Raw genomic sequence first — 27,854 nt, forward strand, 5'->3', positions numbered from 1 at the left:
ACTTGCATCTACCGAGGGGGAAGAGAGGAGGAGCTAGGCTCACCTAGGAAAGAAGAAGAGGGCCGATCGGATGAAGGAGCCGCCTAAAGAAGAACCGGCCAATCTGAAGAAGACTGTAGACGTTCTATCGCCGAACCGAAGCATGGGAGGAGTCCGCCGGGAACACGCCATTGACATGGAGCTGTTTGTCGGTGTGGTCTCTCCCCGGCCTCACCGAGGACGGGAATGGAGCGCGGGGGCCTACCCCGAACCTCCCTACATGGTGGCCGGCGCCGGAGACGACGGAAGCACGGTGGACGATGGTGGCGCACTCCTTCTCTCGCTGCAACCTAATCTATAGAGAGATTACCTGGGGAGGAAGAAAGAGATGGAGGGAGGAAGTGGCGGCGCAAGGAGGGGAAAGAGGAACCCTAGGCCAAGGGGGGCACGGACGCCAAGGCTATATGGGGCCGCAGATGGGACGTGCCGTCAAACTCACTCGCTCTCTCTGTGTTGTCTCTGACGGAAAGCAACACACGGGGGCGACGGCGTCAGGAAGAAGGAGGTCGCGTGCCTGGGCTGTCACGAGGAAACAGAGAGAAGTTGGGCCTGCTAGTGGGAGGAGGCCCACTAGTTAGCGCTAGGTAGAAGGAAATAAAACCCCCATGGTTTATTAATTAAACCAAGACCAGACAAAGAAAACAATGGACAGGCTAATCAGATACAGCTAAAAATAAATCAAAAATACCCTTGGTCATAAGAAATTATGACCTATTTGAATAAAACAGAAAAGAAGTATTTGGAGAAATTAAATATTTACAAAACAGAATTTATTGGATCTGTTTTGTCAATATTTGCACCTTTAAAACATATTTTCAAAACAGCAAATTCACATCCTCACAATCACCACAATACATACTAAAACATGGGCATTTTTGAAATAGAGAAGGAGCAAAAGAATCTTGGCTTGATATAATTAGAGAAAGGGAGCTGTTTTTGAAACCCATGCAAACCACATAGTTCTTCCTACTATCCAACCACATCCACATCATCTCACATACCAACACATCACATCATCACATGGCACCCACAACGTGGAACACAAGAACAACAAATACAAAGGCATGGATATCTGGATGCATGCATGCAAAAGGAAACATGACAAGGTGACATATGAAATAACACATGCATCATCTCTGATTGCAATGACAAGATGGACTCACATAGAGAAGGTTCCAATAAAGGCAAGTTACACTCTTGGGGCATTACATAAATTTCCCACGGCCACAGCTCCATTATTGGTAGGGTGAACCCCCCCCCCATTTCCCCCCTCTGACAGCCCCTTTCCCACCGCTTTCTCTCTTCTCTCCCTCACTCCTGGCAAGTTAAAGAGTATACCATGCCCTTTTTCCCTTTGTTTAGTCCATGTGCATAAATTGGACACTAGTGGACACGTTAGAGCGTGCCAAAAGCCACATCATGTTGGCCTAAGTAATGCGATGGAGCACGATGCCGTGCTCCAGAGGGTTGACCTCACGCACCTAGCTACCTCGGGCCTCCCTCTCACGCAAGTCGAGGTCCCTCGCCGTCCGAGACACGCCATGCTCAGGTCCCGCTCCCCTCTCTCCCTGCAACGGCTCTCCCCAGCATGTGCCCGAGGCCACCCAAGCTAGCAAATGCATGAGCTCACACATGCAGCATGTTTTCCTGACCCTGAGCCTCCCTCTCTCTTTCCAGCATCGTGGACAACCCCAACTAGCACACCAGACACTCCCACGCCTCTTCCCATGGCGTTTGGCCTCGGCCACAAACTCGTCGGCGCACCAGCCTACGGTGGACCATGGTACCCTTATTAAGAGGCCTCCCCGACCCCTTCTCTCCCCTCTGGAACCCCTCTCTCCTCCAAAATTGACATCCCGTGCCACCAAATCCGCCCCGGAGTCGCCCGAGCTTGAGATCAAACGCGAGCTCCGCCGCCTCGACTCGTCGAAGATCTCGACATATAGGCCCCTCAGACCCTCCTTCCCCTCCCTTTGGACCCCCTGACGTTACTGATCCTTTTCCCTCTCTCATTCCCGTCCTTTGAAGTTGAGGACGATGCCGACAACCTCCTCTTGATTCTTTGTGCCATGACCTTGTCATCATCAAGGAATCAGGGAGCCCCTATAACAACCCCAATGCAATCCCTTCCCTTTTTGTAATCTTCCCATGTATTAACACCCTTTCTATGTTGGTATGATTAGCTGAATAAGAGTATGTCTTGTATCCATGTCTGTTGCATCATGACATCACGCATCATAGCATTTTATCTGTGTTGCACCTTGTGTGATTGAAGTGTGACTGGTAGTGACTTGGCAATGTGATTGTTGTGTCATGGGATCCAACTTTCCTTCTCCTCAAAACCCTCTTTCATCAAGTTTGCAAAACCCACTTTCATCAAGTTTTGCAAAACCATTTTACTTCCAGATTTATAGTAGCTGTGATAAAAGTATCTGTTTTTCTCTTTTAATAATGTTGGATCTCTCCTAAATATTCTGGTTGATTTTGTGCAAGTGCTACTTATATTGTGTGGGGCCTTATTCTCGTGGTTTTGATAAAACCACAACCCTTTTATTTATTGGGGTATTTATTTTTATTGCTCCAAAAATCCCAAAACCTATTTTATAAACTAGAGTCCAATTTTGTGGTTCAATTATATTTTTTTCCTTTCTCAACTCTTTCAAACCAGAGGGGATTTTGATTTATATTGCTCTCCCTTTTTAATTAAAGGGAAAACCCTTGCTGATTTTTCCAAAGGGAGAGAGTGAGTGTTGGACTTCTTCTCTTTCCCCCAAGCCTAGCTGGCAACCAGTAGCAGCAGGAGGAGCGAGTGCAGCCATGCCTAGCAAGCCGCAGCTGCGGCCCACCTTTCCCCTCACACCGGCTACCTACCCCATCCCCCTCTTCTCCGTTAGATTCAGAGACGACAGCGAGTGCCAACTCACCGGCACCCTGAGAATTCACGGACGTCGAGGTCGTTCTCCGTCAGTCGGCCCCTCTAAATACCCCCTCAACGTTCGAGCCACACTTAGGGTTCCTCTCCTCCCTCCTCATCGGTGCCACCCCTCTCCTTCTCCCCTCTGCACCTCCTCTGAAGATTGACACAAGGTAAGTTCACAGAAAGGGCCGACCTAGATCGCCGTCGACTCCATCTCCGCGGTCAACGCTAGTAGCCCCAAGGACCTCCTCAATCATGTCGTGCGGCTTGAGAGCATCGTTGGCGCTCAATCCTGCGCTAGGATGGTCGAAGCGCCACCACGACGTCGTCCCCATGCTCGGCACCAACGAGCGCACGGGAAGCCAAATACCGGGTTGAAAACTCAAGGAAGTGTTTTTTTCTTCATCCTCAACTCAGATTGTTCCAAAGCAACAAAAATACCGGGTTTCTCCTCCTCCTCAACAACCTCAGCAGTTCAAGCAGTCTGGTGGTCGTGGTTCTTCCCACCCACCCAACTCAGCTTTCCAGCAGAAATATCAGCAGCAGAAGAAAGGAAATCCTCAACCTCAAATTCGTCCGCTGTCAGAGGTGACTTGTCATAAGTGTGGTCAGAAGGGTCACTACTCTAACAAGTGTACCATCCAGCAGCGTCTTCCGCCTCCTCCTCCAATCAGGCCTCCAAGCAATGCAATGGTGAAGTTTAACATCAGGGCAACAAGGGTAAACATGGTGAATGCAGGTGAAGCAGAGAACTCCTCAGATGTGATCATGGGTAATCTCTCAGTTAATTCTATTCCTGCAAAAGTTTTTGTTTTATACTAGTGCATCGCATTAATTTATATCTCGCCCATTCTTCGCAAAGCATGATTTTGTTTGCTAAGATTTGCCTAAGTCTCTTTCAGTGGTTTCCCGTGGGAAGTTGATGAATTCCAGTTGCTTAGTTCCTGATGTCTTTGTCAAGATGGGAAGCTATTCCTTTCTGGCTTCTCCAATTGTCCTTGGCAACTCGGATATTGATCTGATCCTTGGCATAGTTTTTCTATCGATGAGAAAGGCATTTGTCGATTGTGAATCCAAAGAAGTCAAGTTGACTCATCCTTCGGAGGACGTGATCATTTTCGCTGCTCGGGATGACTCGATCTGTCTCTTTTCCCTTAATAAGAATGGTGAAATATCGCCAATTTCTCAAGTACCGGTTGTCTGTGAGTATGAAGATGTCTTTCTGGAAGAATTGCCATGAATACCTCCACACCGGCGAGTTGAGTTTGTAATTGAACTTGAACATGGAACTGAACCAGTCTGAAACATCCGGATAAACTTGGTCCCGAAGAGTTGAAAGAGTTGAAGAAGCACCTTGATGAGCAAGAACGTCTTGGTGTGATAAGACCTAGTTCATATCGTTGGGGCTACGGTGTTATGTTTGTCAAGAAGAAGCATGGCACAGACTGACTTTGTGGCGATTACCGTCCATTGAATAAGAAGACAACCAGGAAGAAGTATCCACTTCCCAACATCAATGAATTGTTCGAGCAACTGAAAGTGGGCAAGATTTTCTCTAAGCTTGATCTCCTGATGGGCTATCATCAGATCTGCATACGTGAACAAGATATTCTTGGGACTACCTTCAGGACAAGCTTTGGCTCTTATGAGTACACAGTGATGTCTTTTGGTCTCGCCAATGCTCCTCCGACTTTCTCTCGGATGATGAATTATATCTTATGTCCCTTCAAGAAAGAATCTGTCTTCATGTATCTTGATGACATTCTGATGTTTTCTGAAAGTGAGGAAGAGCTTGAAGAACATCTCCGGCTTGTGCTTGATTGGCTAAGAGAGCATAAGTTCTATGCGAAGTTTTCAAAATGCGAATTAGCGCTCAATGAAGTGTGTACCTTGGGCACACCATCTCTACCGAGGGCATCAAGGTGGATCCTGTAAAGGTTCATGCCATTATTCAGTGGGAGCCTCCTGAGAATGTGAAGTAGCTTCAAACTTTCTCAGGCTTGCAAGCTATTGCAAAAGGTTCGCAAAGAACTTCTCCAAAATTGCTAAGCCTCTCTCCAACCTTCTTCAGAAGAGTGTGAAATATGTCTAGACTCCAGAATGTGATTTGACATTTAATACACTCAAGGAGAAGCTCACCTCAACTGCAGTCTTGACTCATCTTGAAGATTCCAAGCCTTTCCAAGTGTTCTATGATGCCTCTCTACAAGGTCTTGGTGAAATGATGATGCATGAGAAGGAACTGGTAGCTTATACCTCGAGGTAGTTGAAGCCAAGTGAGAAAAACTACCCCACTCATGATCTCGAGTTGGCAGCAGTAGTCCATGCTTTAATGACTTGGAGACACCTCTTGTTGGGAAGACAGATTGACGTCTACACCGATCACAAGAGTCTGAAATACATCTTCACTCAACCTAATCTCAATCTTCGTCAAACCCGTTAGGTGGAGATGATCCAATATTATAATCCAAGCATTAACTATACTCCAGGCAAAGCAAATGTTATTGCAGATGCTTTGAGTAGAAAGGCTTACTCCAACAGTTTCATCCTGAAGCCTCTCCAGCCTGATCATTGTGAATTTTTCAGAAGCTCAACCTTCAGATAGTACCTCAAGGATTTCTTGCTAATCTACAGATTTCTCCTACCTTGGAAGACCAAGTCCGCCAAGCTCAACTTCTTGATTCTATGGTGAAGAAAGTTAAGATTGGCTTAGCAAAGATCATTTCGAAATGTAAGTGCTTTTGTGTTGATGATAGAAATACCTTGCTCTTCGAGGACTGCCATGCTGTTCTGAAAGGAGAGCTCAGGAAAGTTATCATCGATCAATCCCATAATTCCCTCCTCTCAATACATCCAGGAAGCTCAAAAATGAATCAAGATATGAAGCAGACCTTGTGGTGTACTCGCATGAAACGTGAAATTGCTTAGTTCGTGAATGAGTGTGATGTGTGTCGCAGAGTGAAGGCGGAGCATCAACGTCCAGTAGGCCTCCTTCAACCTTTGCCCATAACCGAGTGGAAATTCGATCATGTGGAGATGGATTTTGTCACTAGGTTTCTGAAGTGCAAATGTGATCTTCGTCGTCATCGACAAGTTGACCAAAGTTGCTCATTTCCTTCCGGTCAGAGAATCTATCTCGACAACTTAGCTTGTAGAGTTGTACACTTCAAGGATAGTCTCTTTGCACAGTGTTCCTATGCTCATTTCTTCAGATCGTGGAAGTCTCTGTACTTCCAAGTTCTGGGATTCCTTTGAGACTGCAATGGGTACTAAGATCCGTTTCAGCACAACCTTCCATCTTTAGACAAGTGGTCTAGTTGAGAGAGACAATCAAAGCCTTGAAGATATTCTCAGAGCTAATGTGATTTATTTTGGCATGAAGCGGGAGACTGCATACCATTTGCCGACTTCTCATACAACAATAGCTTTCATGCAAGCTCAGGCAAGGCCCCATTCGAGATTCAATATGGCAGGAAGTATCGTACCCGCTCAATTGTTCTAATACTGGTGAGCATCAGATTCTTGGGAATGACATGATCGGTGAAGCAGAAGAAATATGTCATGTCATTCGGGATAATCTCAAAGTAGCTCAGTCCTGTCAAAAGAGCTACTACGATAGCAAGAATCGTGACATGACTTTTCAGCTCGATGATTTTGTGTATCTGAAAGTGTGTCCCATGAAGGTCACTCAGTGCTTAGGCATGAAAGGAAACCTTGCTCCTCGCTTTGTTGGTCCTACCAAAGTTGTTGGCAAGAGAGGTGATCTTGCTTATCAGTTAGAACTTCCACCTAATTTCTCCAATGTGCATGATGTGTTTCACGTCTCTCAACTACGGGGATGCTTCAAGACTCCCGAGCGCACAGTTGATCTCCAACTCGACCTACCCTATCATGAGCATCTCGTCGCAATTCTTGAAGAGACTGAGCGCAAGACCTGCAATAAGTCCATCAAGTTCCTAAAAATTCAGTGGTCACATCATTGCGACAAATAAGCCACTTGGGAACTCGAGGACCTCCTCCATTCCGAATAACCAGAGTTCTTCCAGTCGTAGATCTTGGGTCGAGATCCTCTTGTAGTCTGGGAGAGTTCTAACAGCCAATGAAATCATTTCCTTTTTTGTAATCTGCCCTTGTATGATACCCTTCCTATGATGGTATGATTAGTTGAATAAGAGTATGTCTTGTGTCCATCTGTGTTGCATCATGCCATCATGCGTCATAGCATTTCATCTGTGTTGCACCTTGTGTGATTGAAGTGTGAGTGGTAGTGACTTGGAAATATGATTGTTGTGTGATGGGATCCAACTTTCCTTCTCCTCAAAACCCTCTTTCATCCAGTTTTGCAAAACCCTTTTTCTTCCCAATTTATAGAAGTTGTGATTAAACTATCTGTTTTTCTCTTTTAATAATGTTGGATCTCTCCTAAATATTCTGCTTGATTTTGTGTTAGTGCTACTTAGATTGTGTGGGGCCTTATTCTGGTGGTTTTAATAAAACGAGAACCCTTTTATTTACTTCAATATTTATTTTTATTGCTCCAAAAATCATGAAACCTATTTTATAAACTAGAGGCCAATTTTGTGTTTCAATTATAAGTTTTTTCCTTACTCAACTCTTTCAAACCAGATGAGCTTTTGATTTATATTTCCCTGCCTTTTTAATGAAAGGGAAAACAGTTGCTGTTTTTTCTAGAGAAAGAGAGTGTGACTGTTGGGCTTCTTCTCTTTGCCCTAGTCCCAGCTTGCAACCAGCAACAACAGCAGCCAGCGCAACCAGGCCCAACAACCCCTAGCCGTGGCCCACCTTTCCCCTCGCACCATCTACCTGCCCATTCCCCCTCTTCTCAGTTAGATTCAGACACGGCAGCGAGTGCTAGCTCCTCGGTGCCATGATAATTCACGGACATCAAGGTCGTTCTCCGTCAGCCATCCCCTTTAAATACCACGGGTCGGACTTAGGGTTGCTCTCCTCCCTCCTCATCACCGCCACCCCTCTCCTTCTCCCCTCTGCACCTCCTCTAAGAGATTGATGAAAGGTAAGTTCAGAGAAAGGGCCGAGGGCGATCGTCGTTGTCTCTGTATCCGCCGTCGATGCTAGTAGCCTCGAGGAGCTCCCCAATCTAGTTGTATGGCTCGAGGGCATTGCTGGTGCCCCGTTCCTGGCACTAGGGTGGTCAGAGTGCCACCACGACGTCGTCCCCGTGCTCGGCTCCAACGAGCGCATTGGAACCCAAAGCCGTTGCGGCCACAACGCCGACCTCGCCCTGATCCCCGACGAGTACCCCCTCTGTAAGCAAACCCCCATCTTCGTGCTTGATCCCAAGCGTAGACGTCACTGTATTATGCCAGAGATAGCCGTGGTTGCCCATTGCGGCCGCTTGCAGAATCTTGCGCAGCTCGGGCCTCGGACCCTCTGGATCCAGTAGGTAGCCCCGGGAATGGACCTGTTGTAGACCCCGCACCTCCACCCGTGCACAGCCCACCGGCAAGAACCGCCGTCGCCGCCTGCGACGAAGAGATGCTCTGTGTCGCAGCAAGAGCAAGTCGGCGCCTTTTCCATGTATTTGTGCGATAGCGCCTCTGTTCTATAGAGTGTTCGATACTACCCTAGTGGCAACCTAGCCACAACCGTGCCCGTGGTCGTGGGATCGAATCCCTCGATCGCCCCCCCCCCCCCCCCCCTTCCCTTTTTAATTTGTGTTTTTTCCTGTGTTGGTTAGCTGTAGCACTTGTATATGTTAGTTTACTTCTCTATTCTAGCAGAGAAGCTCACCTAGCCCGGTGGTGAGCTTGGTGGTGAGCAGGGAGTTTGCGGGTTCGACCCCCCACTTCCCCCATCCTTTTATTTTCTTCTGTAGTTGCTAGTGTTGTTGTTGTGCAACTGAAAAGTGCCTGCCATGCACTAGGGGCCCTGGTGTCTATGACCAGTGGGACCCCCCTGTTAAATTATATTATGTGTGTTTATTTTAATTGCTTGTGGGTATTTCCTTATTTGGAATATTCCAGAAGTGGAATATGCCAAATCTTGCATATGCTAAACCTGTTAATGATTTGACATATAAGTGGTGTAGGAATTAGAGTAGATTTTCCATTCTTTTTGTAGTATTTTTATGCATGCAAGTATGTGAGTGCGATATATGGTTTTCGGGTACAAAAACCCAAGGAAACCAATGGTGACATTGGATTTCACTTTTGAGCAAGTTTACAAAAATTTCATTTTGTGAGGAGGTGGAATTTTGTCATTTTTGTAGGATTAATACTATGCATACTTTGGAGTTTGTGCCATCATGAAAGTTCTAGCTTTTTGTGAAGACTAGGGCCTGATATTTTTCTTTGGCATGATACTACAGTAGATAAGTGTATCCCTTGATGTATTCAGGTGAAGAAAATGTTGTTGTTTGCATAGCTAGAAATAATTTGAAGTGTTGGGACCGTTGTTTTCTTTCCCTCTTGTGAGCATGGTTCCCATGGATGTGTTGATCTTTGGTGGTTGCACCAATGGCATGAATTGTAGTGGTTGAACCCCTCTACAACTTGGTGCCACAAGATTGTTCATAGGAATTTCATTATAGTTTTATTCTTTATCAAAAATTGTTCTGTTGAAAATGGCAGCAAGTGAAATTTGTAATTTTCACAAAGTCTGAGATTCTGCTAGTATTTTCATGCATTGTTTACTTGATGCTAGTAAGTTTTCTGTGGGGTTTTAGCCCAAGCTATGAACTAGCGATTGTTTGCATTTGTGTTGCTCTGCAACTCTGTTAAATGTCATGCCTTAATGTGGGTTGTAGCTACCCTAATTCAAGTGAGTAAAGTGGTAAGGTGTTGTTAGTGGACAGATTGTGTGTTATTTTCTTTTAGTCTTTGTGCGAGTTGTGCTTGATAGAATTGCATGATATTTAGCTCTATTAAACCTGGAATTTTGTGCCTAGTCCAGTAGCAACCTTGGAATTCCAAGTGGATGCCCACGGCATATGGTTTATTGATGTTTTGTCTCCGTAGGCTTTCATACCTTGTTTTGTAGTTTCCTGTAGTTCCGTAACTCGGTTCACGACGTTCTTTATACATTTTTGCACCATTTTCTCGTGATGCATACATTACGTCCATGATCATGCATGTATAAATATGTTAACTTGAGGTTCTTTAAAGAATAGAAATAACTAAAGTAATGCATGAAAGATGACTAGTATAGAGATGCCATGCTTCCTTTCATGCCACACATGCATCATATTGCTTGTAGCATTATCACTTGCTGGTGTTTATTAGCTGTTTATTTCTTTAGGGTAGCATCGGGTGCTGAGAACAAGTTCGAGAATTCTGTTGAGTACGTTCACGAAGATCAAGAGCAGTTACAGTCTGAAGATCTCACACGCGAGATGATCTTGACCCTGACATCGTATCTTGCTTTCTTTTGCCTGGTTGAATCGTTTCCATTGTTACTTATCGCTGCGTACCACCTGATAAATAAACATCCAAACATTGCCACGAAACCTCTAACCCTTCACCTCCTAGCAAATATTGTTTGGCTAAGTTAGTGGTTGCTCAACCATGTTATAGAATTGCTAGTTGCAGGTGCAAGCTGGTCCATGTGATAACATGAGCAATTTGATTATCGTCTTATTTGAAATGCTATTAATTAATGCACCTATATACTTGGTAAAAGGAGGATGTCCTGGACTTTTGCTAGATGATTTTTTCCCCTTTTACCGCCTGAGTTTCGGCTACCGGTGTTTTATTCCGTAAGTGAGCACTCTAACACGTTCGGGGTTGTTATGGGGACCCCCTTGGTAAATCGTTTACTCAAAGGCTTGTCTGGCAAGACCAAACTTTGGTGTTAAGTTTGCTAACAACTTATAATTAAAGGATAGGGTATAGCTACCCCGAGGAAACTTAACCAACCCCCGGGCCAGTGCTCCTCATGAGTGTTGGTCCAACCTTGAGCCGTTTGCGGGGCCAACCCGAGGCAACCCGGGAGATGTCTATCAGGACACCTATCGGACTTCGGGCTCCGTAAAACCCTAAAGATTCAAACTCAGGAGCGTGTACGAAGATCTCTCATGGCCTAACCTCGCCTAGCACGCTACTCGATGGAAACGACAAAGACTCACTCAATGGTGAGGGAAATACAGGACACAACAGTTTACCCAGGTTCTGGCCACTATGTAGCGTAAAACCCTACTCCTGCTTTGGTGGATTGCCTCTCGTCGGGGTTGGTGGATGAACTAGTACAGTGTTCTTTGGCCTCCTAAGGCTAGGCGGCCTTAGTGGTGTGAAGATAGGTGAATGAAAAGGCTAGGATCGGGATCCCCCTCTACCAAGCAACCTATCCTGTATTTATAGTGGCGGGCCCGGTCCTCTTCCTTATTGTTTCGGCAGGAAGGGATCCCACAACGACCAATTTTGAAGGAGGGACACGGGAACATGCTTCCCTTGACCAAAAGTTGTCTTTGCCTGCAAAGTAGCTGCCAGCACTTTAGGGGCTAGTTCAGGGATGACGTCCATCCTCCCGGCGGGCGGCCATGGTCTTGTTGCACCAGAATGGAAACCTTTAGAAGATGCCTTGGGAACAGCGTTTGTCCTTGCCACCTTTGCACCAAAGGGGAAACTGCTCTGTCCTGCTGTCTACTGCTCGCATGTCCTTCTTCTATGTCATCCTTGACTCCTGAGGCTGGGCCTTGCCTTGGATTATCCGCTGCTCCGGAGGGGTCCAGAGGAGGTTCCCTACGGGTCTTGATGTCGTTCCTCCTCGTGAGGATTGGTCCCTCACGAGGGCCTTGCCTTGAGTGATGACGGGCCCCCTAGTTTGCTTGACAAAGTGGGCCAGCCCTATGCCGTAGGCAGGCAGGTCTGGGTACCCCAATTCCTAGAACGCCAACAGTAGCCCCCGGGCCCAAGGCGTGCCTGGGTTGGCTTCGTGGGGAATCCTTGAGGGCGGTCCGATGCATCACGGGCTGTATTTGCATGTGGTCCACGCGGCACACGTGTCCAGCAGCCATGCGGTAACGCTCTCGATCCTCGAGGCATCCGGGGTGCGCCAGGCCACGATGGCACGATCTCCAAGAACAGCGCAAGCCGTCATTGTTCTCATTGAATGGCGTCGGTGTGACCTGACCACACCCAACGGCCCTCGCGGAGGCGACCGCTCGATGGACACGTGAAGCGACATGAGCGGCAACGCTCCCGTCGGCCCACCTCGCGATCCTCGTGGAGTGCGCGAAGCTCGCGCTCCCATGGCGTTTGGTGGCAGTGGGTCGTCTATAAATCTGCCCCACCCCTGGCAAGGGGGAGGCACCGCAACCGTGAGCTTCCTCTCTGCTTCCTCTACTCCGTCATGAAAAAACGTCCTCTTCCCTTCGCTCCTCGTCTTCATGGCGTCTCCTGGAGGTGATCCTAGCCGGAGGAAGCGCTCGGCATCTTCCATGCCTTCGTCCGTCCCGGGGGCAGCGGCGGAGGGCCCTCCGATTCGCCGCGCATCCGCCACCTTTGGGCCTTGATTGACGAGTAAGTCCCTCGTCTGCATCTACTTTCCTTGTCGCCTTATCTGCTGCTTGTTGGTTGATCTTTCCTTTACTCCAGAGCGCCCTTGGCTAGGAAGCTCAAGCTAGGCGAGCTGTAGGAGGAGGTAGAGGTGATGCGGGCTCAACTCGCGAGTGCTGAGGCCGTCCTCGAGGGCGCCCGTGAGGGCAAAGCGGAGATCATAGCTGAGTTGACGTCGCTGCAGAAGCAGGTCCAGGAGGCGACCGACGATGTATTGGCCACCCAGGACGAGCCGTCGTTCGCCCGGATGATGGCGTCCTAGTGGGCCAAGCATTTCGCGGGCATCGCCAACTGGGCGGCTCACGCGATGCGCCGGTTTGCGGGGGAGGCCCCAGCGCTGCCCAACATGAGGAGCGACGGGGGCTACCTCGCCTTCTTCGAGAAGGTGGTGGAGGCGCTTGAGGCTGGCGTCTCCCGGGAGGAGGAAGAGAGCGAGTCCGACGCATGCGAGCTTCTGGGCCTTGCCTTGATGCTTCTCTTCTCCAACCTGCGTCGCCTTGTCCCAGAGTTCGATCTCCGGCGCGTCGTCGAACCGGTGCCCGCTGAGCCCCGGCGCCTTCTTCGGGACGAAGAGCGCCCACATGTGGACGCCCTGGTGGAGCTGTACGTCCGGGCGCCTATCTCCAGCGAGGACGAAGGCTCCGACGTTGAGCCCGCGGGCGTCAAGGGCGACGTCAATGGGCCTTTCCCCCTAGACGTCTCCCAGCTTCTGTTTCCTTCCCCTGTAAGGTCAGACCTAGCACTCTGCCGTGTTGGGCGTTCAACTTTTGTACGTTACCTTCGTCATTCTTCGTTTTTGCTTTTGCTCGTGGGTCGATTGCTTGCTTGTCGGTAGTCGTTGCAGCTTGGCTTCTTTGCATAGGTCTTGCCATTGCCCCAGCCATCGCTCGGGAGTAAGGGCGGCGGGGGCCCTCAAGAGGTCCCGTCATCCCGAGGTACTGCCCCTGTCGCCGCATGCTTGGTCGATGGCCTCCTTCCTCGCCGCAGCTGAATCCTTAGGCTCTGCATCCCTTCGTTAGTGCACATATTTTTTAATTCACTGTTAGTCTGATGTGAAACCAGATACTCCCGGTCTGGTCCTGCGGGGTACTTAGCTCGTGGATTTGCGCAGCCCCTCCTGTGTAGCTCCTGTTGTGTAGATGGGACGGGGTGAAGACCCTTTCGGCACTCTATGTATGCAGGTCCCGGTCCCGCACATTTCCTTGCCTCCCGTGAGGCACATCCCGTTACCAAGTTTGGTCCTCACGGGGCAAAAGGCCGGCGCCCCAGGTGCCGACATGGTCGACACCCGGGTGCCCGAGTGGTCTTGCAACCAGTAAGGCTCCTGAGGAATGATGCTTAGAAGCCTCCCATGACACTCAAGCCGCTCTACGTAGACAGGCCCTGGTCCTGCACATTTCCCCACCGTCGTTAGGTTCGCACTTCACAGGGTGGGGTCCCGCCACTCCTGACACCGACTGGAGCTCTAGGACGGCGCCAACAGTGGCGAGTGGCATTATCACCGGTAAGGCTCCTAAGGCGGTGCCTAGGAGCCCCCCTTTTGGCACTCGAGCGATTCCGCACTCCGTTCCTTTGGTCATTGCCCCAGGGTCACTGAGGCCTCTCGAAACTCTTTGTGGTGGTATCAAGTTTTAGTCCGGACCCCCGAGCGAGGGTTTACTACTGAAAAGTGTTTCTCCCTAGGGAGGCAAGTCCTTTATTTCACACTCCTTGACTCCTAGGGGCGGTGTGGAGCGTTTATCTCCAAAAAATGTCATCCAGAAAAGAAGGCTTTAAAGCTGGCAAAACGAGAAAGCGCAAGAGATAGTTTTCCCCCCTTTTGGTTTTTCAAACGTCGTGTACTTAGAGTTAAAAACTACTTTTGAAATCGTCAAGTTTAAGTTCAACGGAAGATAGTTCAAGACCCAAGAAGAAGCAAGAAAAACGCCGCGTGCGGCACCTAAGATGGCACAGTCATTGGTGGACTGAGTTGGTTCCTTTGCCAGCTGGGGGCATAATCATTGGTGGACTGGGTTGGGTGCCCCAATCCCCATCGCTAAGCATAGGGCTTCCACTATGCATGGGGTGGACCCCTTCCGCGTCCTCGGGTGGCCCTCGGTGTATACAGCCTCGGCTCGTTATTACGTGAGAGTGTCACGATGGGGGTGTACATGGGAGGTCGCGAGGACGCTTCGGCCTCGCGAGTGTCCCTATCCCCGAGGCATTAGGCGCCTAATTCCGTAAGTCATTGGTGGACTGCGTTGATTATCGACGTCTTCTCCCCAGTGTTGAGCATAGGGCTACCACTAGGCGCGCGGTGGACCCCTTCCGCGTCCTTAGGGGGCCCAAGGCGTATACAACTTCGGCTCGTTATTACGTGAGAGTGTCACGGGATGAAGTAGGTTCCGGAAAGATTGAAGGACGATGCAGACATGTCGTGAATTGATGCACGTCCGTGCGCTCATTCTCCTGAGATCGGTTCAGGGCTTTTCTATTGTTCTACGTCAAGGGGCAAGGTACCTCACGGGGCAAGGCGCTGACCTGAGGGCCAAGTGGCTTTGTGACCCGTAAGGCTCCTAAGGAGCGATGCTTAGAAGCCCCCTTTAACGTTCGACCGGTTCTGCCTCGCTAAGATCTAGTCCGCACATTTCCCAACCATTGTTGCATGGTACCCACTAAACGGATGTAGCTATGGGGTCATGCCCTATCACCCCTGATAAGGATCGAATGTCCGTGGATGATATCAAGGGTGGCTGGTGGCCTTATGACCAGTAAGGCCCCTGAGGCACGATGCTCCCGAGCCCCCTTTTGATGCTCAAGTGGCCCCCATCTTGTCCTCTTGATTGTGGCCCTGGGGAGCCGCGAGGCCTCCCCAGGTCCCGTGACGAGGCATCATGCACAGGCTGGAGCCCCGAGCGGGGGGTAGATCTCCTAAGGATGCAAGCAAGGCAAGATGTCAGGTCGCCAAATGGATGCAGCGGAGGTTAAGGAAGCTTGCGCAGATAATATGACAGGCAGAAGCATGCCCTGAATATTTGAAGTCACTCTGGTCAGCGGACGCTTCCAAAGGCAGTAAACCCAAAAAATTACCTCGAATGCCTTCTTTGTGCGTGAGGAGTGCCTCGTGAGGCCTGACCCTCGGTGACCACGCCTACACCGTGGTTGTCGCGGGTGTTCCTTGCCACCTATGTCTCGTCGCTGCATCTGACTCGTCCTCGTGAGGCCTGGAATTCGGCCCCTCGTAGTTCCTCCGTGGGGAAGGCGGCTGGCGCCACGCCCAGCGGCTTGGGGGTGCCTCCCTGCCTATGCCTCTTGGGACCGGCTCAAGGAGGGGCCCCAAAGCGTCCCTCACTCCTGAGGAAGGTAGGCGCTCGGGGGGACGCTTGAGGCTCTTCCCCGTCGAGAGGGTGAGGTGATGCCGCATACTCCGGCATGTATGACTCCATGTAGGCATTCGATCGTCCTGGCCGTTCAGCAGCGCGACGATGGCAGCCCCTTTCGGCGGTGGAGGGGGATCCCCCCAGCCATACTGCTCGAAGATCTGCCTGCGGTAAGCCTCCGCGCGAAGTCGCTTGTTCCTGTTGCTGTAGTTGGTTGGTCCCGGCGCCGCTCGGTGCTGATTCCCCCCTTGGTGCCCTGGCATGTCTCCGTTCTTGTAGTTCGCACGCGTCGACGCCTCCGCCTTTTGCTAGCTGCGCCGAAGGGAGCGCCCCTGTCTCGCTTCCCTGGACTGTCGGGGGCCGACCTGGTCTTGGTGATGCAAACCCGTGTGTGCATCGATCATTCCGTTGTTCTCTTCGTGCCGCTGGTGGTTGTCAACGTGATGCGCCTCGGGGTCGGCCGCCGGAACCTGGAGGAGGAGGAGGGCTGCACGAGGCATGGCTCTCTAGGCCCCGCCCATCATAGGAGGGGCCCCATTGCTTGCATCCCCGGGGTGCCGGCATGAGGTGCGAGCCCCCAGCGCCCGATGCGTGTGTCCTTGAAGAAGAGAGGGGTTGTATGGCCTTATGGGCGATGGCAATCAGCTCCATGATGTGGTCCACCCAGGAGTCGAAGCCCCCTTGTATCGGCCGTTGACGGAGCATCTTTCTCGCCATCTGCAATGCGTTGTGCATGTCGAGGTCCCCTAGGTTAATGCGGCTGTCGCAGGTAACGGGAGCGACGCCCAACCGCCGTGCGCCTGGGTGGCGCAGGTGGTTGTGACGGTGGAGACGACGTTGATGATCTAGTATGAGCCGCCTTGTACCACAACACGGGATGCCTGCTTCCGGCTGTCATGATGTGGCTCGGAGAAGACCTTAACACGCCCCCTTCCTGACGCGCCAAATGTCGGATTTTGGGCTCCACAAAACCCTAAAGATTCAAACTCAGGGGCATGTATGAAGATCTCTCATGGCCTAACCTCGGCTAGCATGCTACTCATGGGAACGACGAAGAACTCACTCGATGGTGATGGAAATACAAGACACAGTAGTTTACCCAGGTTCGGGCCGCTGCAAAGCGTAAAACCCTACTCCTGCTTTGGTGGATTGCCTCTCGTCAGGGCTGGTGGATGAACTAGTACAGTGTTCTTTGGCCTCCTGAGGCTAGGTGGCCTTAGTGGTGTGAAGATAGGTGAATGAAATGGTTTGGATCGGGATCCCCCTCTATGAAGCAACTTATCCTCTATTTCTAGTGGCGTCCCTGATCCTCTTCCCTTAACGTTTTGGTGGGAAGGGATCCCACGACGGCCAATTTCGAAGGGCGGACAGGGGAACATGCTTCCCCTGTCCAAAAGTGGTCTTCTCCTGCAAAGTAGTTGCCAGTATTGTAGGGGCTAGTTGAGGGATGATGTCCATCCTGCCGACGGGAGAACATGGTCTTCTTGCACCAGAACTGAAACCTTTAGAAGATGCCTTTGGAACCTGCATTCGTCCTTGGCCCCTTTGCACCAAAGAAGAAATTGCTCTGTCCTGTTGTCCGCTGCTCCCCTCTCCTTCTTCTACGTCATCCTTAACTCCTGAGGATGGGCCTTGCCTTGGAATATCCACCGCTCTGGAGGGTCCTGAGTAGGTTCCCTATGGGTCTTGATTACGTTCCTCCTTGTGAGGCTTGGCCCCTCATGAGGGCCTTGCCTTGAGTGATGTCAGGCCCGTTAGTTTGCTTGACGAAGTGGGCCAGCCCTGGGCCATAGGCAGGCAGGTCTGGGTACCCCCATTCCCAGAATGCTAACACCACTGTACGTTGTGCTTGTCTGACTTGTCCTGAGACTGAGATATGCGGCTCTTATCATGGTCGTCACCACGTCGGGTGGTCTTGTTGGACTTGTCTTACCTTAACGATATATCTTGTGCATTGGGATTCCGATGAGACTTTAGTTGTTCAGGATCACTTAGTGATTATTATTAGTTCATGAATGTCATGCGTAGACCACTATACCTTTACTTCGTGTTCAACATAAATTAGCCACCATAAATGCTTAGTGTTGTTGCAAAATCAAACACATACCCCATCCCTACCCAACAACTTAGTAAGATTTGATACCATGGTCATGAGATTGTTGAGTCCTTGTGGCTCACAGATTACTACAACGACCCACAGGTACAGGTATCGCAGATACAGATGGTTACAAGGATACCTAGTTGAAGTTGGAGTTTGACGAGGACAATGGCCGAGTGTACGTGATGTACCCCGATGACTAGAGGTCGCGATCATGGGCCTAGCGAGGCGGGAACATTGCTTTTGTCATTTATCTTGTCCGTAGTGGGACCATACCTTCTGAATGATTTGAATAAGTGTTGTGTGGATCTTGTAACTTAATTTATGGCGAGTGTAAGCAAAATATTGTTACTCATCCCTCTTGTATGTATTGCTATGTTAATTTACCATTCTTGAGAAACGCTTGGATTCGCCCGTCGGATTTCAGGCTCCGCAAAACCTTAAGGATTCAAACATTGGGGCGTGTACGAAGATCTCTTCCTGCTCAGCCTCATGTTGCCCACTACTTGATGGAAACGACGAAGGACTCACTCGATGGCGAGGGTTGCACTGAACACAAGAACTTACCCAAGTTCGGGCCGCGGCGAAGCGTAAAACCATACTCCTGCCTTTGGTGGATTGCCCCTCGCGGAGGTGGTGGATGAACTAGTACAGTGCTCTCGAGCCTCCGAAGGCCAAGTGTCTAGGTGTATTGCCCTGCGGTTGGAATTAACTCTCCCTACCAAGTGTTATACCTTTTCTATTTATAGCGGAGGCCCGGCTCCTCTTCCCTCGTAGCTTTAGCGGGAAGGGGTCCCACATCGGTTAATTTTGAAGGGGAACAGGGGAACATGTTCCCCTGCCAAAAGGTGGTCTTCTCCTGCAAAGTAACTACCCGCACTGCAGGGATGGGCCCGGGGATGACGTTTGCCCTACTGGCGGGCACCGGCGGCTTTGTTGCACCAGAAGGGAAACCTTTGGAAGATTCCTTTGGAACCCCTGTACGCTCCCGCCTCCTTTGCACCAAAGGAGAAACTGCCCCATCATGCCATTTGCTGCTTGCCTGTCCTTTCCTGGAGTCACCCTTGACTCCTTAGGCTCGGCCTTGCCTCGTAATATTCGCCGCTCTGGAGGGGTCCTGAGGAGCCCCCGTGCGGGTCTTAACGCTGCTCCTCCTCGTGAGGCTTGGCCCCTCACGAGGGCCTTACCCTGAACGGTGTCGGGCCCGTTGGTTTGTTCCGGTGAGGTGGGCCTACCCTGGGCCACAGGTAGGCAGGTCTGGGCACCCCCATTTCTAGAACGCTCACAGTAGCCCCCAAGCCCTTGAAGTGCTCGGGTTGGCTTCGGGGCGGAGCCTCTGGGGGCAGCATGAGGCGCCGTGGGCCCTGAAATGCTTGAGGGCCAGGCCGGCGCGCGTCACGCGGCTGGTGTCATGTCCTCCTTGTCCTCTATCTCTGCCCCCATTATAAGGTGCTCTGTTTTTGGCTTCGGTGCCTTATTACATTCCTTCGTCCAAACTCTCCCTTACTCTTTGGTGTCCGACTCCAACCGGCGCCTCCCAGATCCAGTGCCGCATAGTTCCTTGCCGGTTCAGCAATGGCAACCGCGGGCAAACAGAAGTCAGAGGGGCATGGTCCGGCCCCGTCTTTTCCCCTCCTAGACTGCGCCCTCTCCAAGGAGGCGTATCTCGTCCCCGTGCTTACATGGACCGCGGCCGAGTCCCGCGAGCACGGGCGAACCCTGACCTGGCCTGGCGCCGTAGAGGAGCGTCCCTCGGCCGGGGTGGTATACCCCTTCTTCCTTCACAATATTTACACTAGGCTGGTGCCGCCTTTCTCCCGGTTCTTCACCGCTTTCTTTGACCACTATGGGATCCAAGCCCTTGATCTCCAACCCAATTCATCTTGCTTGTGTCTGTCTTTGCTTTCTACTGCGAGGCTTTCATTGGCGTGCAGCCATCGCTTGCTATCCTCCGCCACTTCTTCAGCTTGCGCCTGTACGACGGCGCTCATTTGTCGGCGTGTGTCTCCTTCGTGGCGGCCCAGAGCGACAACGTGCTCTTGAAGGCCGGGAAGAAGGTGGAGAACTTCAGGCACCGCTGGGACCTTATGTGCTTCATGGATGCCAACCCTTGGCTGGAGGAGCCGAAGGATTTGCCAGAGAAGACCTCCGCATGGAACTCGGCGAAGCTCTCCGACCCTAGGGCTGTGCCCGTGCTGGAGCGCTTTTCCCGCGACATCAGTGCCAAGAGGCTGACCGGGGGAATGATAGTGAAGGCGTTCCTGGCGCCTCTCCAGGCACACTCCAGGCCCCTGTGGGAGTACCCGGCTGGTGACGATGAGTTCCGACTCTGGTCCCAGGACCTCTCCACTTAGGACCTGAGTAGGGCTGTGGCGATCTTGCTGGGTGGCGACCCTAGCAAGCTTCCTAAGGCCCTGGGTCCGTTATACCGTCACGATGACTAGGCCGACCTTGTCACTGTGATGCCTGTCTTCAACAAGCGGGGGCTCCCCCTGCCTGAGGGCTCTGGTCCGGTGGAGGTGTCATCCGGCGACACCTTCGGTGAAGGGGACTCGGAGAAGACCGTCGATGACTGGCCGACTAGCGTGCCTATCCCGTCGCAATGCGTCCTTCTACGCGAGCTCGAGGATGATGACGCCGCCGGTGATACGACGACCGGGACCTCCTCGCACCTGGCCAGGGCTTCCAGGGGGCCCGCGTCGACCCCGCGCGCCATGCGGTTCGTGTGCATGCTTGCTTCCCGGAAGTTCGGGGCTGAGCCGTCCCCGCCGCACCCCACATCTGCCGATGGGAGGTCCAAGGTGCCGAGATCGCCTCCCTCTGTGGGGGGCCCTATCACCTTTGTTGTTGTCGGGGCGGAGAGGAAGAAGAGGTGGCGCGATGTTGAAGAGTAACCTTCTTGCCTGGGCACGCCCTGCGCGTCTATTTTCCGCGCTTAGCTAATCCTCCTCTTTACTAGTCGTCCAGGGATGTAGTCTCTCCGGGGGTGAAGAGGAAGAAGACGTCCATCAAGCTGAAGGCGACTCCCGACGCCCTGCCTGCTCTCGTCGGTGTGTCGCCATCTGCGGGTGGGGAAGGGGAGGCTCCTGGGGCAGTCTCCCTGGCCTTGGTCGTCGATCCCTCCGAGCCCTCGAAGCATCCTGAAGCGACCATGGGCACGCCGTTGCCTGGGGTCAGGCCCGCGAGGGCCGTCAGGCTCTTGAAGTGTCATTCCTCACGATCGCTGAGCAGTCTTTGGGCCCCCTTGTTCTTCACGGCCCTGCCCCTGTGGTGGAACCACCCGCGCCTGCGCTAGAAGCTCTTCAGGAGGAGGTCCAGAAGACCTCGGTGTTCACCCAAGGTATCTTGAACGCCGCCTTCAACGCCTTGAGCAATGTCGCAGACGAGACGGGGAAGGCCGAGAGGGAGGTCGAGGCCGCCCCTGCCACGCATGAGAAAGCGCTAAAGGAGGCCAAGGCGGCTGTCGAACGCTATGAAGAGGTGGAAGCCCGCCTGAACGTCCTTCAAGGAGAACAAGCCAAGGTGGCCGAGCAGCGTCGCCTGCAATGGGAGGAGCTTAAGTCCCGCGAGACCAAGCTCGCCACCCGGGAGGGAGAGTTGTCCCAGGAGGCGAGTAGCCAGAGCACGAAGCAGGTGCGCTTGGAAGAGCAGGAGAAGGAGGCAGCCTTGAGGAAGTCCCTCCTTGACGCCCAGGAGAAATCTCTCGCCGCGGCCGAGGAAAGGAAAGCCGCAGAGCTGGCCTGCTTCCCCGACGTTGAGCTCATGCTTCGCACAGCACTCCGCTCCCTCTACCAGGACGAGTTCCACGAGCCTGTAGCCACACCGGAGGACTGCTTTTCCGCGCTCGCGAAGGGGCTCGTTGCGGCGCTGGAGATTGCCGTCGTGTAGGTGGAAAAGATATTGGACAGCGAGTGCCGCGACCTCTTCTTCGTGGCTGCAACTCGCGTCATCACCCACCTTCATCTTCGCGACCCCGGATTTGATCTAAGCTCCATGATCGTGCCGGTCCCCGCCGAGGCCCTCGACCACGCTGCGGAGGCGGTGAAGGGCCCTGTGGAGGCGTTGGTGAGGAGGTTCGCCCGTGTCGCAGCTCCTTCGTCTCCAGGTACCGCTGGAGCCGATGATGAGGAAGACGACGCCTCTAACGTTGATGACCATACCCTGCGGAGGGGGTGACCGGTGGCCGCTCCTCTTGATTTCTTGTCCCTGTTATTTTCCTGCAATGTACACCGTGCCTCGCGGAGGCGTCAAAATTATTTTGCGTTTTTATGAACTTATTCATGGTTCGTAATAACTGAATGCTTGAATGTTTTCCTCGCCTTTTTCCTGTCATGTTTGTTGTGTTACTCTACATCGACAGAGCCTGCCCCGCGCGTACCTACCCTCAATTGAATCGACCGGAAACCAAGGACGGCCCAAAGGGGGAAGGGGCTACGAGTGTAGTTAGGCTCCTGAGTCACGATGCTCAGGAGACCCCTTGACGCGCGAGCTGCCCTCATGAGGAGAACGCGGCGAAGATTTTGAAACTTGGGATATCTTCAGCACTCCGTGTCGGCAGGGCCCGCCGCGCGTGTACCTCCCCGCGATTGAACAGACCAGAAACCAAGGACGGCCCAAAGGGGGAAGGGGCTACGAGCGCAGTTAGGCACCTCCATCGCGATGCTCAGGGGTCCCCCTTGACGTATGACTGACTCCAATGTTCCTCCTAAGAAGCCGATAATTTGGGACTCTCAAACTCCTTCAGCAGTCTGCGTCGGCAGGGCCTGCCCCGCCAGTACCTCCCCACGGTTGAACCGACCGGAAAGGGCATCTCAAAAGGGAAAGGGGCTACGGGCGTAGTCCAGGCTCCTGAGTTGCGATGCTCAGGAGTCCCCCTTGACGTACGAGTGACTCCAGTGTTCTTCCTAAGGGATCCAAAGTGATTTGCCGAGCGCAATAGGCTCTGCATCGGCAGGTCTCGCCCCGCGCGTACCTTCCCGCGATTGAACTGACCAAGGACGGCCCAAAGGGGGAAGGGGCTACGGTCACAGTTAGGCCCCTGAGTTGCGATGCTCAGTGGTCACCCTTGACGTGCGAGCGGCTCCGTACCTTCAGTTGTTTGCCCCATGTACTGGGCGTGGGGAAGTTGCGGGTGGACTGTGCTGGTATCCTTGTCGACTGAGGGTGTAGCCGCTGATGGGCTGTGTTGGTGCGAGCTGTGGGCACAGTCATTGGCGGACTGCATTGGCGCCAACTGAGGGCATAGTTATTGCGGGACAATGTTGATTGCCCCTATCTGTACCTAGCACGGAGCATAGGTCTTCCACTAGGCATTGGGTGGACCCCTCCGTGTCCTCTGGGGGCCCTGGGCGTGTAAAGCCTCGGCTCGTTATTACGCGAGGTGTCACAGTGGGAGTGTATATGGGAGGTCGCGAGGACGTTTTGGCCTCGCGAGTGTCCCTACCCCCGAGTCATTGGTGGACTGAGATTCTCCCCAGCGCGGAGCATAGGGCTTCCATTAGGTGTGGGATGGACCCGTCCGCGTCCTGGGGGGGGGGGCTGGGCGTATACAACCTCGGCTTGTTATTACATGAGAGTGTCATGGTGGGGGTGTATATGGGAGGTCGTGAGGACGCTATGGACTCGCGAGTGTCCCTACCCCCGAGTCATTGGTGGACTGAGTTTTTTTTGTTTGGGTCATTGGCAAACCCTGCTGACTTCTTCTTCTTTGGGAGCGAGGTTACGTATCTCCATGGACAAACTTCGACCGGAGCCCACAAACGGGGGGCCAACCGCCTAACACTATAAGCAAGGCAGAACGTTAGGATTCTGAATGGGTGAAATTGAACAACCAAATGATGCATAAACGAAAGTAGCAGCCGAAGGAGTGTCCTGAGCTCGGTGAGGCCGCATGGCCCCGGGGGCGCCCTTAGACGGGGTGAACCAAAAAGTTACCTCGCAACAGCCAACAAAAAGTCACCTGGCGGTCGTGTTGCTAAAGTACCGAAGCCGCCGTCATCGCTTGATCTCCTCTCTCCACGGTCGCGACCCTCACGGGTCCGCCACCTCCCGAGGCTCGGGGCCTTCGCTTGGCTCGAGCATCTCCTCCTCTTCCTTGCGGCACCCCATGTGACGTACGGGCATGGACCACTTGAGCCTCTGGTAGGGGGCAGCCGTGTTCCCCAGCCCAAAGGGCTTGAAGGCATTGGCGTCCGGGTAGTCCCACACGTAGCCAGCCAGCATAAGCCAGAAGGGGTCGTATGCCATTGCTATGTTCGGTACGGGCACGTTAATGCAGATGTGGGGCCGGTCAACCGTGCCGACGACGGCGACTGCGATTGGTGGTGCAGGGTAGTCACCGCTTTGCATGGCCTTGGCCTCTCGAAGTTGATTTCTCTGATGAAAAATTCACGGGGGCTAGGTGGACATGCTCTGGAGCGCGTAATTGGGATGTGCTCGAACGTCACCCTCGCCTCATTGGTTAGACCAGGGACCTCCCCGGTGGGAGCCCACGGCCCTGACCGAAGGGGGCGCTGAGAGCGCATTCCTATGCGATGGGGGGCATGGCCCCGTCCCTCGGAACGGAGCCCGAAGCCCCGAGGCACTCCGTGGGGAAGAGCTCCTTCTTCTTCTTGCATGGGTCCTTGCGAGGCAGCTCATCTTGTTCGTCGTGAGAGTGCTCTGCCACCACCACGCGGTAGGCGCGCTCCAGTGTAGAGACGGCATCCTTCTCGTCGCAGGGGATGATAATGACGCCACCACTCCCTGGCATCTTCAGGACATTGTAACCATGGTGGATCACTGCCATGAACTTGGCGAGCGCCAGGTATCCGAGGATTGCGTTGTATGGCAGGTGAATGTGTGCGACGTCGAAGCCGATGATCTCAGTGTGGTAGTTCTTGCGCTCGCCGAAGGTGACGGGAAGATGCACTTGTCCAATGGGCACGATGGACCCCTCTATTACTTCTGAGAAGGGCTTGGTCGGCATGAGATGTTCGTACGGCAACTCAAGTTTCTCGAAGGTCTTGACTGAGAGGACGTTGAGCCCTGCTCCATTGCCAATGAGGGTCTTGGTGACGAGGACGTTGCTGATGGTCGGGGTGTACATCATTGGGAGTTTCCTAGCCATGAACGAGCACCTGAGGTTGTCGCTTGTGTCGAAGGCGATGGTGGTCTAGGACCAGTCAAGGGGGCGCATTGCTTCTGGCCTCGGGAGGGCGGCATTCACCTCCCGAGTAAACTTCTTGAAGGCGCGGTTGGAGGCTGGGGCCTGGGCGCCGCCCAGGATGGAGGCCACCGGCCTGGCCTCCTGAAACCACCCAACCCCGTTGTCTTGCTTGTCTTCATCCCTCCTCCTGGGTGGCGGAGGCAATGGGGGCAACCCAGCCTCCAGAGGGCGAGCCTTGCTAGGCTGACCGTGTCGTTGCCCCTCCTAAGGGTTATCATGCTAGCGGTCCTGCTGAGGCTGGCCACGCCAGGGGTCCTCTTGAGGCTGTTCACGCCATCCCTGACGCGGCTCACGGTCATCCCAGCGGCCCCGTTGCGGCCTCCTCCGTGCGCGGGGCTTCTATCGAACTGTCCAGGGTGCCTGTTCAAGTGTTTGGCACGGACTAAACGGAGTTCTTGACATTCGGAGGTATCATGGCTGTTGCTGCCATGGAAGATGCACGTCGGGCCCCCTCGGACTTCGCCTCGGGCTCGGCGGCGAGCACCATCGGGGCCTTTTGTTTCACCTCCTTGGCTTTGGCTTTCTTCTCTTCTCGGTGCGCTGCCAAGGGCCCACGGAGCAACGTGCGTCCTTCTTCAGCCTTGGTGCATTTGCTTGCCAAGTTGAACATCTCCACTGCCGTGCTCATTTCATCATTCATGGCGAGCTCTCCCTTCATCTTGAGGTCGGTGACTCCGTCGGAGAAAGCTGAGATGACGGCGTCGTCCGACGCATTGGGGATCTTGAGGCGCATGATCGTGAAGCGTTGTATGACCTAGTGCAGGGTCTCTCCCTCCTGCTTCTTGACGCGCCGCAGGTCATTCATGGTGGGGGTGCGGTCGGGGGTGCCCTGGAAGTTGGTGATGAAGTGCTCGCGCAGGCCGTCCCAGGAGGTAATGGACGCCTTCGGGAGGTTGAGGAGGCAAGAGAGTGCGCCACCCATGAGCGCTATGGGGAACCAGCATGCCATGATATTGTCGCGTCCTCCCGCCGCCCTGATGCTCAGCATGTAGAGTTGCAGGAACTCAGTCGGGTCTTGGGTGCCATCGTAATGCGGGGAAAGGTCGGGCTTGAGCTTGTAGGGCCATGCAGCGGGGTAGAGCTCAGGGGCGATAGCGAGGCACGCCATCGGTCCAACGGGTACGGTATGTGCAGGAGCCGCCGGGTCTTGTTACTCCATGGGGTCTGCTTCGAGCCGGACGCGCTCACAACGTGGAATTTGCAACGCCGAGGGCGCACATACATTTGCGCGGGGCCGGGGGGACCATCTGGCAGCTTGCTTCATCTCTGGGTCCCGCCCTGGGTTCACGCGGCCGGGCGCGGGGTCACGCTTCTTGCCTCGGCTCAGGGTCCAAGACACGCCGCAGGGGTGGGGGTAGCGCGTCTTGTTCCTCGTTGTTCGATAGGGATGGCTGGGGTCGGAGCGAGAAGGAGAGCGTCGCTGAGTCACCGGCAACGGTGCTGAGCTCCTCGATGCGCTGGAACCAGTCGTCGTGGCGGTCAGGAGCAGGCCGGTAATAGAGCAGCTCGGTGGCCATAACAAGAACGCGCCGGCCGTGGGGCATCTCTGACCGGGCACGCGATGCCGATCCCGAAGGCCTGGCGAGCGACGGGGTGGCGGTGCGGTCACCGGCTGGGAGGAACGTTGTTGCTCTTGAACTTCGGGGCCAGTGGCAGCGTTCACCACGGGTGACGGCGACCGACGCATGCTGGCGGCACTCACGGGCACGGTCTGGGCAATGCGTGTGGCGTGGCGCTCTGCACGACCCCGGCGAGCGTCAGCCATCGGAGCGGTGGAGCTTGGTGAAGACGAAGCTTGGAGGAAACCTCGACACACCCCTACCTGGCACGCCAAATGTCGGATTTCGGGCTCCGCAAAACCCTAAGGATTCGAACACCGGGGTGTGTACGAAGATATCTTCATGCTCAGCCTCGCCTAGCCCACTATTTGATGGAAGCGACAAAGGACTCACTCGATGGCGAGGATAGCACAGAACACAACAGTTTACCCAGGTTCGGGATGCGGCGAAGCGTAACACCCTACTCCTGCTTTTGGTGGATTGCCTCTCGCGGAGGTGGTGGATGAACTAGAATAGTGCTCTCGATCCTTTGGAGACCAAGTGGCTAGGTTTATTTCCCTACGGTTGGAATGAACTCTCCCTACCAAGTGTTCTACCCTTTCTACTTATAGCGGAAGCCCGGGTCCTCTTCCCTCATAGCTTCGGCGAGAAGGGATCCCACATCAGCTAATTTCGAAGGGGAACAGGGGAACATGCTCCCGTGCCCAAAGGTGGTCTTCGCCTGCAAAGTAACTGCACACGCTGCAGGGACGGGCCTGCTACTTCAAAAAGATCCCCGACAACGGCGTCAGAAATACTTCTGATGCCAGTTGTGCTTCCCTTGCAACGGCGCCAAGAATAGTCGTGTCGACGGCACCAGGAATCCTTCAGCTGCGGCTACGCCTTAAGGGACATCCTAGGCAAGTATGCAAAGGATTTCCCCCGTGGCCTTGGAGCCTTGCGTTGGTGTTCCCTCAAAGCGGAAAGGGTGATGTAGCACAGCGAGGGTAAGTATTTCCCTCAGTTTGAGAACCAAGGTATCAATCCGGTGGAGGATTATCACAAGATCCTGCACAAACACAAAAGCTTGCCCCCAACGCTATGAAGGGGTTGTCAATCCCTTACAGATTGTTTGCCAAGTGAGAACTGAAAGCAACAAAGTA

The sequence above is a fragment of the Hordeum vulgare genome, chromosome 2H, assembly GCF_904849725.1.
Source record: "Hordeum vulgare subsp. vulgare chromosome 2H, MorexV3_pseudomolecules_assembly, whole genome shotgun sequence".
In the NCBI taxonomy this organism is placed as follows: Eukaryota; Viridiplantae; Streptophyta; class Magnoliopsida; order Poales; family Poaceae; genus Hordeum; species Hordeum vulgare.